The sequence below is a fragment of the Polypterus senegalus genome, chromosome 12 (assembly GCF_016835505.1).
Source record: "Polypterus senegalus isolate Bchr_013 chromosome 12, ASM1683550v1, whole genome shotgun sequence".
Classification (NCBI taxonomy): domain Eukaryota; kingdom Metazoa; phylum Chordata; class Cladistia; order Polypteriformes; family Polypteridae; genus Polypterus; species Polypterus senegalus.
In genome coordinates, this window is record NC_053165.1 from 111,285,881 (window position 1) to 111,299,249 (window position 13,369).

Sequence of the window (13,369 nt, forward strand, 5' to 3'; positions counted from 1 at the left end):
ACAAATTTTGCAAACAACTTAAACTATAATTTTGACAACATATTTTAAACCATCCAAAGAGGCATTTAGACTTAGTAAAATATTCAGGGGTGCTTGTCAAAAGTTGTATTGCACTGAACATGTCTTAGAAAAGGAATAAATAGTAAATATTTTTTGTAAACCAACTACACTTTAAGTTAATGTTAACAATGTCTGTCCTCTGACACGTTGAACAACTTTACCATCATTAAACTGCATAATATTTAAACTAATAAATAATAACAATTAAATAATAGTGCAACTTCCAGTAATAATACTGTTACTTCAAGGCTTCAAGCCCAGGTGCATTACACAATATTCACCAAATAAAAATAAAATAAAATACAACATGGGCAACTTGGTGATGACATCTTTACCAGCTCAACCATCATTTAGGCAGATTGCATTAATATGGACCTTGCTTCAAGCTAAGCTATATACATAAATAATAAAACTGCAACTTGCATTTATAATGCTATTTGTGGTATAGCCCTACGGAATCATAATAGGGAAACGGTGAAGAAAAAAAAAATATAGACACAGGGAAGGATAAAACAAACTGTATGTTGAGAGAAAAGTCGACATGTTGACTTTATTCTCGACATTTCCACTTTAATTTTGACGCTTATGTCGAGATTAAAGTCGACATTTCCACTTTATTCTCATAGTTTATTTTTTCATTAAAGTAGAATGTCATAAACTAAACTCCATCCTAAAATCAATGTTTAATTTGCTAGATTTTCTCAAACCCCATCATAAGTTAATGTAGCACATTAAATGCTTTGTGTTAAGTGTTCCCCGGCCCAGTTGTCAATCACTACACTTCTTAAACTGACTTCCTCCCCACTAAGAGGAGGCGCTGGCAGCAATCACCGCACAGAATCCATTCACTTCATGATATTCCTGCTCTCTGAAAATTTAGAATGCTAAGATATATACTTGATATCATTTTCATGATGAAATGCATTAAAGCATGTATTAAACATGCACAGTAGTGAGGCGGTAGAGAACTTTATGGCAGGTGTGACGAGGCTTCAAAAAACTGGATGTATGAATGGGTATCGCACAGGTGTAACTTAAATATTGTGTAAATGTTGGGTGTGTGATCTGGTCGTCGGAGACACAAAAACAGAATTCAATGGATGTTCTTCTGAGTGGGCTTTCTTTATTGCATGCATGCTCTCTTTCTGACGTACCAAACCCTCAGCTCCTATCCTTCCTTTTTCTTTCTCCATCTAACCAATCACCACACGATAAACGTCTTTGTGAAATTAAAACTAGTTATAAACTTAGCCCACGGAGTGTTCAGAACTTTAAAAAAAATCTTTGTTATACATGTTTAATTATGCCATCCATTCAGGATTGCTCCCATCCCAGCAAGCATTGTGTATGAGGCAGGAACAAATCCTGAACGGGGCTCCAACTCATCGCAGGGTGAATACGAGCAAAACATACACTAGCAGGGTCAATATAGCATAACAAAGCCTTACATCCTATATGACTTTGAAAGGAAACTGAAGCACGTCGAGTAAACCCACCAGAAAAACATGCAAATTCAAGGCAGGGTGCACCCGAGACCCCCTTGCTGCGAGGTAGCAGTACAACCTCCACGCTGCAGTGCCCCCACATGATTAATACAAGCTTTAATGCATTTCATCATGAAAATGATATCAAGTATATATCTTAGCATTCTAAATTTTCAGAGAGCAGGAATATCATGAAGTGAATGGATTCTGTGCGGTGATTGCTGCCAGCGCCTCCTCAGTACAAGAGGAACTCCGTTTAAGAAGCACGTACCGATTTAACATGGCTTGGGGAATACTTAACACAAAGCATTTAATGTGCTATATAACTTATGACGGGGTTTGAGAAAATCTAGTAAATTAATTATTCATTTTACCATGAAGTTTAGTGTACGATGTTCGACTTTAATCTTGACATAAATGGCAAGAATAAAGTCAATGTGTCGACTTTATTCTCGTCATAAGCGTAGAGATTAAAGCGGAAATGTCGAGAATAAAGTAAACATGTCATCACACTATTACACAGTACCCAGGTGAATTATACTGTATTGAAAAAAAAATAAAACAAGTACAACTTGGCCTGCAGTATTATCCAGTAGTATAGAAACAGTATTCACATATTTAAACATAATGGTCCACATCCGACCTTTTAAAACCAAAGTATCTCCAGGCAATGGACGTGACTCCTTTTTTTCGGCAAAAGTTCTTCTGTGTCATCATGTTCAACTTTATCGTCAGCTACAGCTTCAGTTTCGGAATGTTCTCTGTCCATTTTCATCCCGCAATACCAATACCAATGCATGTACTCCGTTGTATGTGATTAGTGGTGTAGCAGTGAAAAAGTTCCCCCCTTGAACTTTTTCCCGCAGCGCCACGTTCCAGACGTCGTTTAGGCAATTTAAGCCAGTGTTGCTGAATAAGAAAAATCCATATCATAACAAAAATAAAAAACGGTTTTCAGTATGAACCGGTATAAAGCCCAGCACTACTTTCAGAATACTTTAAGGGGATGATGTTTAATTTTTTTAATTTCTTCTTTTTTGTTGTTGTTAAACTGCCATTAACACAGAAGACAGCATTAGTAAAATACTACCATTTACAAAATGGTTCCACAATTCTTTGTAAATGATGGCTGTGCAGTATTTTAAGTTAACTACTTATATTTAGTACCTGTGTTTTAACCTGTTCTGCCAGGATTGGCTACGATTCACCACAACTGTGTAATTGAAATAAAATAATCGAGTTAGTCAGGAAAGTCCCTCTCCCTAGTGTTACTAATGTGGCTGTTGTGGATGTAAATTTTGAATTTGTATGTATTTGTCATTTATATCCTATCCATTCATTATCATAACTGTTTCTTTATTCAGGGTTGCCGTCTATCCTGACAGCATTTGTTGCAATGCAGGAAGCAGTCCTTTACATATAAACCACTTGCTTTCTTACAAAATAAAACGGTGTTAAGACATGTTTCACAGTCAATTATCTCACTCATACACTGGAAAATGATACAAAACCATTGCCACTCGCACCAGTATATTCAGGGATAGTTTCTGTCCACAAGTTTTAAGGCTGGTGAACAGCTAATCATAGTAACAAATAATATAACAAATTGTGTGTATATATACAGTGCCCTCCACCAGGTTTAGAGCAAAGGCATATTTTTCTTGGTTTACAGTTCTGCTCCACAGTTTAAAATTACAAATAAAACAATTCAGACACGTTTTTAATTAGCACATTTATGACTTTCATTTAAAGGTTACTGGATAAAAACATAAAACAGACACGAAAGAACATGCAAACTGCACATGGGCAATGACTAGGTATTCAAACACAGGTCTAACCACTGCAACACCATACTGCTTATGTAACAAACACCAGTTATGTTAAAATACATTGGCTTTCATTAGGCAGGATGTTAATGGCACACGACAAAATGAAAAGATGCATGTGGCTAGCTCCCTCTGTGAGCGATATTGCTGATGTGTTTTCCTTAAAATTCAACACCATTGGCACCTTCCTGCTTACTGGCCACTTTATATTACCTCTTGACTTTTGCTTGGATTCCTGTCCAAAATGCACTTTGTCCTCCCTGCCTTCTCCTTTTGCAGTGGTCATTTCTCTAAAAGCTGCTAGTCTACCTGAGTTTACTCTGTCTCTAATTAATTGTCAACATGCTGTTATTCCATGTGGCTATTTTCAAATTACTTTGGTCCATTTAAGAATATTTTCAAAGGCAGAATCTTGCATTTTCATGTATATAATTTAAGGATGGCTACCTTTGTGATTTTTTTTTTTTGTCTATACTGTATATAAAAATGCGAATGAAGGAGGGCACTACATTGGTAATTCTATTGCAAGTTCTGGTGGGATATTTTCCATATTCTCATAACTTTGGTGTCTTGGACACCCTGCCTTAATTCCACGTCCAATTTCCTTCATTTGAAATCTGGCTCAGGTTGTCTTGGGGTTGAAGCCGTGTATGTGTTGGTTGATTGCTGTCCTGAAACCTGTATACACTACATAGATAGTAATGTCAGTATGGTGAAGTACTTGGCTTCAGCTGATCTGGAAGGAGTCCATCCATGCAATATTTGAACCCACTTACACAAATTGAGGTTGCAAAAAGCCAGAGAATATCCCAGCATCACTGAGTAAAAGGCAGGAACTAACCCTGGATGAGGTACCAGTCTATCACATGGGGCCAATTTTGATTTACCATTTTATTTTAATGATTTGTGTATTTGGTGATTTTTAGATTCTTATGTCCCTGAACTGGATTAAGCAGGTTGAAAATTGTATATGTCAGAGGGGAATATTGTTTGTACAATGGGTGTTTTACCAATTCTCTTAGGCACAAAAGCATGTCAATAATAAATGTAACATCCAATAGGTGAAGGACCAAAAAGCACCCTTGTGTGCTAATGAGAGAGAGCGCGAGAGCGCGCCCAAGCAGAAGTAGTAAACATTACTGAATTACATTTCCTCGTATATGATGCACACCTGATTTTCTAATGCTAATTTTCGGGAAAAAATGTGCGTGTTGTACACGTGTAAATACTAAATACGGTACTTCCTGAAAGCTCACAACAATACTATTGTTTAACCGATGAAAACGTTTTTACTTTATTGCTACTCATAGCAAATTGGTATATACCATTGTGTAATCAATCATCATGTTGATCTAGGCAGAGACTGAAGCAGTTATATACTTCTAGGTAGTGGATGGTGTGGAGAGAGATGGTCCACCAAGAACATTGCCAAGATCACTGGAATAGATAACAGGTACACAAGTGGTGACACTTACCTCCAGGGAGGAAGAGAAAGTTTCACCAGAGAAAAGCTGGTTGTGGGTCCAGCAAGGGAGGGAATACTTACGAGAGGACAGTTAAGGTCATCGTAGCAACACGAGGAACCCAAAAATGAAAAAGAACGCTCACTCCATGAGGGAGAAACACCATCAAGATTTTAAGAAGTCGGCAAGACTTCTGTTGTGAAACAGGCATTTGGCAAGCAGTGTTTCAGTGGGACAGTTGGAAGATTAATTGTTGTGGTAACACCAAAGGTTGTATCCTTTTTAAAATTTGGAGTGAAATTTGTCAGGACCCAAAGTAGCGTTATGGCTGTCTGGATGGGCATTTGAGATGCTGTGTCCTCCCATACTGTTACTTACGCTGATTTAACTGCTATTTCTAAGCTCCCTTCATCATTTTTTCCTAAGGATTGCAGACTCTGAAATGAGGCAGGTAGGCAGTGAGCGGAGTATTAAAGGTGTCTATCGTAGATCTGCAAGATATTAGTCGGTTGGGCTCAAAGCTTAAATGACCAGGTTTATCCAAAACCAAGATTCAAAATAGTCAGACAGACAAGCAGACAGCTGGCCTAACAAGCTTATCTGAGAGGTAGGTGGTCCAGCTACAAGCACATTAGCAGCAGGTTGCAGCGGCCTTGCTGTGAAAGCTTTAAGCAGATTGATAGACTAGCTGAGTTGAAAGCATAGGGCATCAAACCATGGTAAAGCAAAGCAAATTGGGGGGGGGCGGCATATGTAGCAGTGGCTTGTGTAGTGGGCAGACGACTCAGGTACATGTAATTAAACAGTGAGTGGCAAGGCTCAGTGCGGTTAAATGGTTAAAACACAAATGGTTAACACATGCACTGTCCCTCTGACAGTGTGAGTACTCTATATACTCATCATGGAATTGGTTGAAACTCATCTAATTAAATAAAATTGCAACATGGTGATATTGTGGCACCATGGTTATTACTGCTGTCTGTTGGCTTCAGGAACATAGGTTTGATTCTCAGCCTTGTTCCAATGTAGAGGTCACATACTAAGGCCAGGGTTATACTTCATGCGACAGATGCTGCAGCGGACGCTCCTGCTACGCAAGCGTTGTACTGTTTATACTTGCGCACAGTACGTTACGTAAATCTGGTGGAATCTACCAGATGGCAGTGTGAGATATTATCACAGTGAGAACAGGTTCGGCTTCGCTGTGTTGTGAATTGCCTTGAACACCCATTAAATTCAGATGACATCTTAATGCAATATCTCTGAAAAGGATGTTAAATGATTAAATTCGTCAGTCCAGGGATTTGTCCATTTCAGCTAGCATTGGGCATGAGGCAGTGACAAGCACACACATATATGCGGGCGTAATTTTAGTGTAACCAAATCTGCATATCTTTGGGTGTGGAAACCCAGCAGGAAAACATGTACACTTTAGGCAGGGAATATCAGCAACATGACTCCCTGCAAGACAGCAGAGCTAACGCTCCGCCACCGTGTCACCCCATGTGTGTAATTATTAACAGTATTCATTATTTAAATGAAATTACCGATTTATCTGTAAAATGTAACGTACATACTTCAATGCATTTCATCATGAAAGTGATATCATGTATAAATCTAAGGATTCTAAATGTACAGAGAGTTGGATTATCTACATTTAATGTACTTATTGTGGCGATGTATTGCTGTTTGCCGCTGCTGTCAGTACCGCAAGAAGCTCTAGAAAAAAAGACAGCACAGAAGACGGTATGTGAGAATTTTAAAATGTATCGTGTCATTATGATCGGGAGTATGCGACGCTTGAATATAAAAGCACCACGAATGCATCTGTATGTCAGCATTTTGGTTCACCACTTTGAACCATTCATCAAATATTGAAGCATGCACACCGATTTTGTAGGATCCGCAAAGCAGCTTTCTGTTACATGTAAATAGTAACCAGAGACTCTGACTCGCGCACGCGTCACGTTATTTCTGAGGACCCGCTCAGAGGATGCATCAAATGAATGCTGGAAACGTGTGGCAGCCATGATGCAGGCGAATACCCATTCTGAGTGTGAAGTATAAACGAGCCCTTACAGTGTTTGAATGAACTTTCTATGCATGTACAACTTCTAAACTTTTTTCTAAAGATGGAAGAAGTAACGCCAAACAAGCCCTGTGTATCCCATAATAGACTAATTCCTACCTTACAGGAGATACTGACAGGACAGGAAAAAATGTGGATGGATCATAAACTGGCACTATCATGAAGCAATTCTGTGGTCCAAGGTTTGGCTTTTGACCAGATCAGTCTATGCAAAGTCTGTGCAATGTAGTTTTCTTTGCGTAATCAGGTTTCCTTTTCCATTCTAAATCAGTGCATGATGATTCTTAATTTGCTCTGATAGGAATATTGCCTGTGAATAAATGCCTATTCTATTCAGCACTGGCTTTTGCACACTGCTACTAGGGTAGGCCATTGCTCCGTATGACTCTAAACTGAAAGATATAAATGAATGACTGCTTTGTAAGTAAAGCACAGTTTTCATGGGTGATGGCAGTAATTTAAAATATGAAAGTTAGGATTTGTCAAGAATAATGGAAACATACAGGTATCATGAACAGAGATGGCACCTAGATGTTAGTTTTTTTTTTTGTTTTTTTTTAATACATTCTTTTTTCGTTATATAAACTGTTCTGGCCCCAATAATGTGTCCCGGTGCTTTTAACACTGCCAGCCCCACAAGCTGTGGTTTTACCTAGAATTTATTGTTACTCTGTTTTTCAGTGACCATCCATCCTCCCTCGTCTTTTCCACATTTAACTCTTACAGAAAAGAAGCTTAATTTACTTTGGATTTTTTATGTTGATTAATATACCGTACATGTATGTTGTAAATGAATAACACATTTCTACAGATACTCCTAAATTATCTTAATTCAAAGTAAAAAGCACAAAATAGCTGATTCCATTTATATTCATTTCTTGAGTTGATATTTAGCAGTAACACCTTACACAGAGTTTACAGCAGGAAGTTTTAGGATAAGCCAGGACCAGTTGTGCACATCTGTACCCCTGACATTTGTGCCCATTCTTTTTAAAGTCCCTCAGCTTGCTTAAGGACCTGTGATTTTCAATTCTCATACACTATTCGCAATTGAGTAAACATGTAGTATTTGACTGGGCCCCACCTGATAGCAGATTTATCTTTCTGTTAATTCACTTTTGGTGGTGGTTCTAATTTTGGGTCTTGATCTAACAGAAGGATCGATTTTATCTTTGATGTGTATTGAGAAATGCAATATTTTTTTTCTATCCCTTTTACTTCCTGGCCACGATTCATCTTAAGCCTAGCTACACATAAACTTTCAAATGACATGATTTTCACACTATCATGCTTCATGATGGGACTGATGTTCTTAGAGTGGTATGTGACATTAAGTATGTGTCATGCTTAGTAGTGATGAGTTTGACACCGGTTATTGGAAATCAGTTGAATTAAATTTTCTGTTGGCACTGTATTGATTAACCAGATATTAGTTCCTTTGTAATGTAGACTGGGTAGTTCCTAGTTGATATTTTGTGAGAAAAAGTGGTCACCTAGACAGGCCTTCGATACCAAGCATTCATTACATGTATCTTTAAACTTGCTGGTGGTGAGCAATAAGGTGATGAGGGCAATGTGTATGCAGTGTTTGATAAGTCTTCTTTGATTTTAGAGTAAAAGGTGACTTAGTGTGTGGTTAGGGATGCTCTGATGAGATTTTTTAAGGCTGATACCAATCACTGAATTCATACTACTTTGATCGTCCAATTCAGATTTCCCTTATCCCTTCAAAAAAACTTTATACTAAGCTCCTGCATAACCAGATGCATAGAGGCCGTATGACTTATATTAAAGTGTATTTTTACAATTAATTTATAGATAATAATAATAATAATAATTTATTACATTTATATAGCGCTTTTCAAGGCACTCAAAGCGCTTTACATACAAGGGGGGGGATCTCCTCAACCACCACCAGTGTGCAGCATCCACCTGGATGATGCGACGGCAGCCATAGTGCGCCAGAACGCCCACCACACACCAGCTTACTGGTGGAGAGGAGACAGAGTGATGAAGTCAATCAGTGTATGGGGATGATTAGGAGGCCATGACGGTCAGAGGCCAATGGGCAAATCTGGCCAGGATGCCGGGGTAACACCCCTACTCTTTCCGAAAGACATCCTGGGATTTTTAATGACTACAGAGAGTCAGGACCTCGGTTTAACATCTCATCCGAAAGACGGTGCTTTTTTACAGTATAGCGTCCCCATCACTATACTCTAAACTAGATCACAGTTGTTAACTTTTAAGTTTTTATTAACAAAATAAAATTCTGTGGGCTTATTGTTCAGTGACCATAAACATACTAACAAATAAAATTTTCTTTAAATACATACTGTGGCGGACAGCTGGGGAGCCTGCATAGCCAGGACGCTTGGAAGGTGGAAGGACCTGGAGAGGGACAATACCTCCCCCCTCAAACAACCAGGCAGCCCTGGGATCCCCCAGGAGCACCATATTGATGACAAACTTTACTCGAACACCTGATCGATACAGGCTACTGCCACCTGGGTCTCCTGAGCTCAAGCTTCAACCTCATCGTCCCGAGAGGTCCAGACATAGACAGACACACAGACAGCTAAAACACATGCATTTATTTCTCTGGTTCTTTTACAGCACACACAGTGCACAAATGACCACAAATACAGCTCACAGATACTCAGTCCTTTCTTTTTCTTTGTCTTCCTCCACCTCTACTCCTCTCCTCGCAAACACTGTCCTCTGTCTCCCGACTCTGGCTTCCTGACTGGAGTGAGGCAGCGCCTTTTATAACACACCTTGATGTGCTCCAGGTGCTCTGTGATGACGTCCCTGGGTAACTGGAAGCACCCCGGGTGTACCTGCTTCCTGTTCTGGCAGCACTCCCTCTTGTGGTGGAAGTGCTACAGTCGATGTCTCAGGGACTACCTGTAGCCCCCATGAAAACCAGGGCAACAGCCCTGTCGTATCCCCTGGGAGGGTTTGCCCCTGTCCTGGTCCTTTTACCTTTCAAGTGCCTCGGCTGTGTAGGCTTCCCAGCCGTCCGCCACAATGCAAATAAAATATCTACAAAATATTTATCCATAATACATATGGCATAAAATAAAGTAATATGCTTCTCATAATTATAATCTGTCATATTGTTTAATTTTTCTGTAATGTACCCATTTGAAACAAAGTTTATTAAAAAAGCAGTTTTCATAATTTCGCTTAACAAAATACATTTACACTTACATAAGCAACTAATTGGTATTGGCAATTAAACACTGCTTAAATGTAAATATACATGCACTTACAGGTTTTAATCATTTTAATCATTAATTGCACTGCAGCTTCTTTTTCTGTTAAAGTATACGTTTACAATACTTCTACAGCTATTTTTTTTTCTTAAGTGTATCAGATAGACATTCATAATTCTTAAGATATAATTATAAATATGGATTACCCTTTTAATTATGTAGTACGTTTCTCTCCAAAAATTATGCTGTATGCCATATGGTAACAAATAATAAACACAGTATAAATCTTTTTAAAAAGCTGCAAATATATCAAAAATTCATAAGTTGTTTATCAAGAAGACACAAGATTAACATGGTTTATAAGTACAATACACATTTTTCTGTTAAGGTAACAAAACTATTGTTAACTTAGCAGCAATTTCAAATTCCTCATCTTTTATTTTTCCAACAGATAGTTTAATCTACTGCACTTAAAACAAGCTAGCTGTCCATACCCAAACAGAGTCCATTTTAAGAACAAAATAAAAAGGTCTGAATAAAGTAAAGCAGCTTTTCTTGCCATTTGTCTAATTGCACTGGACGACTCCACCAATTCCTTTTTCTCAGTTTATTACTCTTATTTTTTAATGGCTAATATTCCAGTCGTCTCTTGTAAAACATACCTTGACTTGCTTTATTTACACTGCCAGAAGTTGGCTGGAAAAAAAAAAGGAGTTGAAAAGATGGTTATTTGAGTTTAATTTAAAGACCACAGATCAAGTCATTTTCAGTGAAAACTGGCTGATTTAGATCGGCAGCCAATTGAATGGAGCAAATCTGTGTGTGGTAAGACCACCTGTCTGAAGACAAAATTAAAAGCAACTTGTTTAAAATAAAAATAAATGTGGCCTTTACAACTTAGTGGGTTTGATGATGGATTGATTGAGTTAGACATATGACATATGCAGAAAGCAAAAATAAATTAGAAGTGAATACATTAAGATTCTAAAACGCAAGGCAACAAAGTGAAATAGATCAAAAGGTTATAATACTTTTTGATAGCTGCTCTGTGTAGCACCCTCAAAGGAAACCAAATATTTTGGAAGCAAACTAGTAAAACTCAAAAGAAGCTTATTTTGCAGTTTGACATGTGTACTGAAGTGACTTTAGCTGCAGGTAGAAGCTCTTGTCGCACTTTACACAACTGCTGTTACGGTTCTGTCATTGTCCAGAAACAGCTCCATAAGCTTGATGACCACAGTCTCAGAAAGTCTTTCTCTAGTGGGACGAGTAGGATCTTTTCCTAAATAAGGAGTGGCATTGAGCATGTCGATCAAATACAGGAAGCTTTGAAATCTATTTGTGGCTTTATGCTGTCGGAAGATAAGTAAATAAATCAAGGTAAATAACATTCAATCTGGCTTTTATGTAAGTAACATATAAATGTTTTTCATATAAAAACCATCACAAAACATAAGCACAGACAGGTATTGCACAATACCTTGGCAAGCTCTGTAAGCACTGCTTTTTTTTGAAGGACATGTGGTTGGCAGATTGAATGGGAGAACGATGCCTTTACTCCTTGTGCAGCTGTATTGTTCTTATGTGAGAGTGGATGTTTCTTTTGAGGAGGGCTTCTGTTTTCTTTCTTCGATGTAGAACTCTCATCCTCATCTGAGTTCACCTCAGTTATAGCATGTCTTTATTTGAAAACAGCAGTGTAAAATTGGCGGAAGTGTGAATGTGACTGAGAGAATAAAACTGAATAAAAAAAAACCGCTAACCTTTACAAGTACCATAAATTTATTATTGTTACAGACTCAAATGAAATATATGTTTTTATTCTATTGTAACAATAAGAGAAGCTTGCTACTCAAAACGGACAAGCTCAGAATCAAACCTGCACCCACATGATTACAAGACAGCAGTTACCGCTGCAGCACTGAAGTGGTCGGGTCAGCGTTGTACCCTAACCCGATTTTCTTTTTCTACGGTGATATTCTTGAATAAAAGCTCACTTGTTTTGTTGTACATGTACCTTTTGTGAAAGTGTTTGATATTTGGACTTCAGTCTTCACTCATTATACACTTCATACCTACAATTTATCAATTATTACTAAAATATGAAAAACGTTTCTTTTTTAATTATGTGTTCAACAACTCCTGCCTCACATTTCATCCTATGTTTACACAAATATTTGTAGACATGGAACACACATGAAATGCGTGTGTTCCAAATAACGATATACTGTATTATTTACCCTATACATGCAGATCACACGCAGATAAGGAGCCTAGAGCTAGGAGAACTTTTTGTCCGAGTTAAGCTCCGTTTGTTGAAGAAGGTGATGGGATGGACCGTAGGCTGCTTGTGGTGATCGACACCCTTACAAAACAAAAGATGCTGATAGAGAGGTGCAAAGGAATTTAAGGTGTGCCGGGATTACAAGTTTTTTCGTAGGCTTCAGGGATTCTAGTTTAGTGTATTCAAATTTTTAAGCACGTTTGTCAAAATAGTGGAAAAAGCGCATCTAACTGGCTGAATTACAATGTCTTCCAGTTTAAACACTGTTTCTCCCTTTATGAACCCAAGCCAGGTTACTTCAACTTATTGTCCTTTACACCAGGTTCATGATCAGTAAAGCTTATGATTCAGATCAAAGCTTGATCCTCTTCTCCCAGTGTGTCATATCATCAAGCATCTTACATCCTCTTTTATTCTTTACTTGGGTTATTTTATAGCAGTAAAAAAGGGTTAGAAAAGGAGTGGGATTTCAAAGCTAACACAGAAAAGGCCCGAGTACTGTTTTTGTCCTCCTGGATGTGCTATTAATTTAGAAAAAAATTGTTGCACAGTCGTAGTGGGTGGCATATTTGTAGGGGCAGAAAGGTGGTGCCATTTTATCAGTTAACATACTGTGCCTGTAACAGAAGAATAGCAACTTTTCCTTTGGCCTCCACACACCACATTTGTTTTGATATCTGTACTTGCTTTATATAAAATTGCATAAAAAGATGATTGACAAATTGAAAAAAAGCAAATGTAAAAAGAGAAGGTTGTCCACATAAGAATATCCACTTAGCTGAGAGAGAGAGAGAGGCATGAGAACTGTAAATTAATCCAAACTGTCCTCTGCTTAATTGAAAGCAGCATCCATGTCAGAAAGAATTGGGTAAGGGAAGTTTTCCAGCTGTTGTTTGTAATGTAGCTCATGCATTATGGGCCATGCAGTAAATATCAGTGCAGTGG

General features: G+C 38.1%; 1 protein-coding gene and 1 pseudogene across 1 annotated transcript in view; one reads left to right on the top strand and one right to left on the bottom strand.

Moving 5' to 3' along the window:
• LOC120540172 overlaps nt 1–11,447 on the bottom strand; it is a 32,578-nt pseudogene extending 21,131 nt beyond the window's left edge.
• Nucleotides 1–13,369, top strand: part of LOC120541537 (insulin-like growth factor 1 receptor) — a 384,927-nt gene that overhangs the window by 195,764 nt on the left and 175,794 nt on the right. The window lies entirely within an intron of this gene.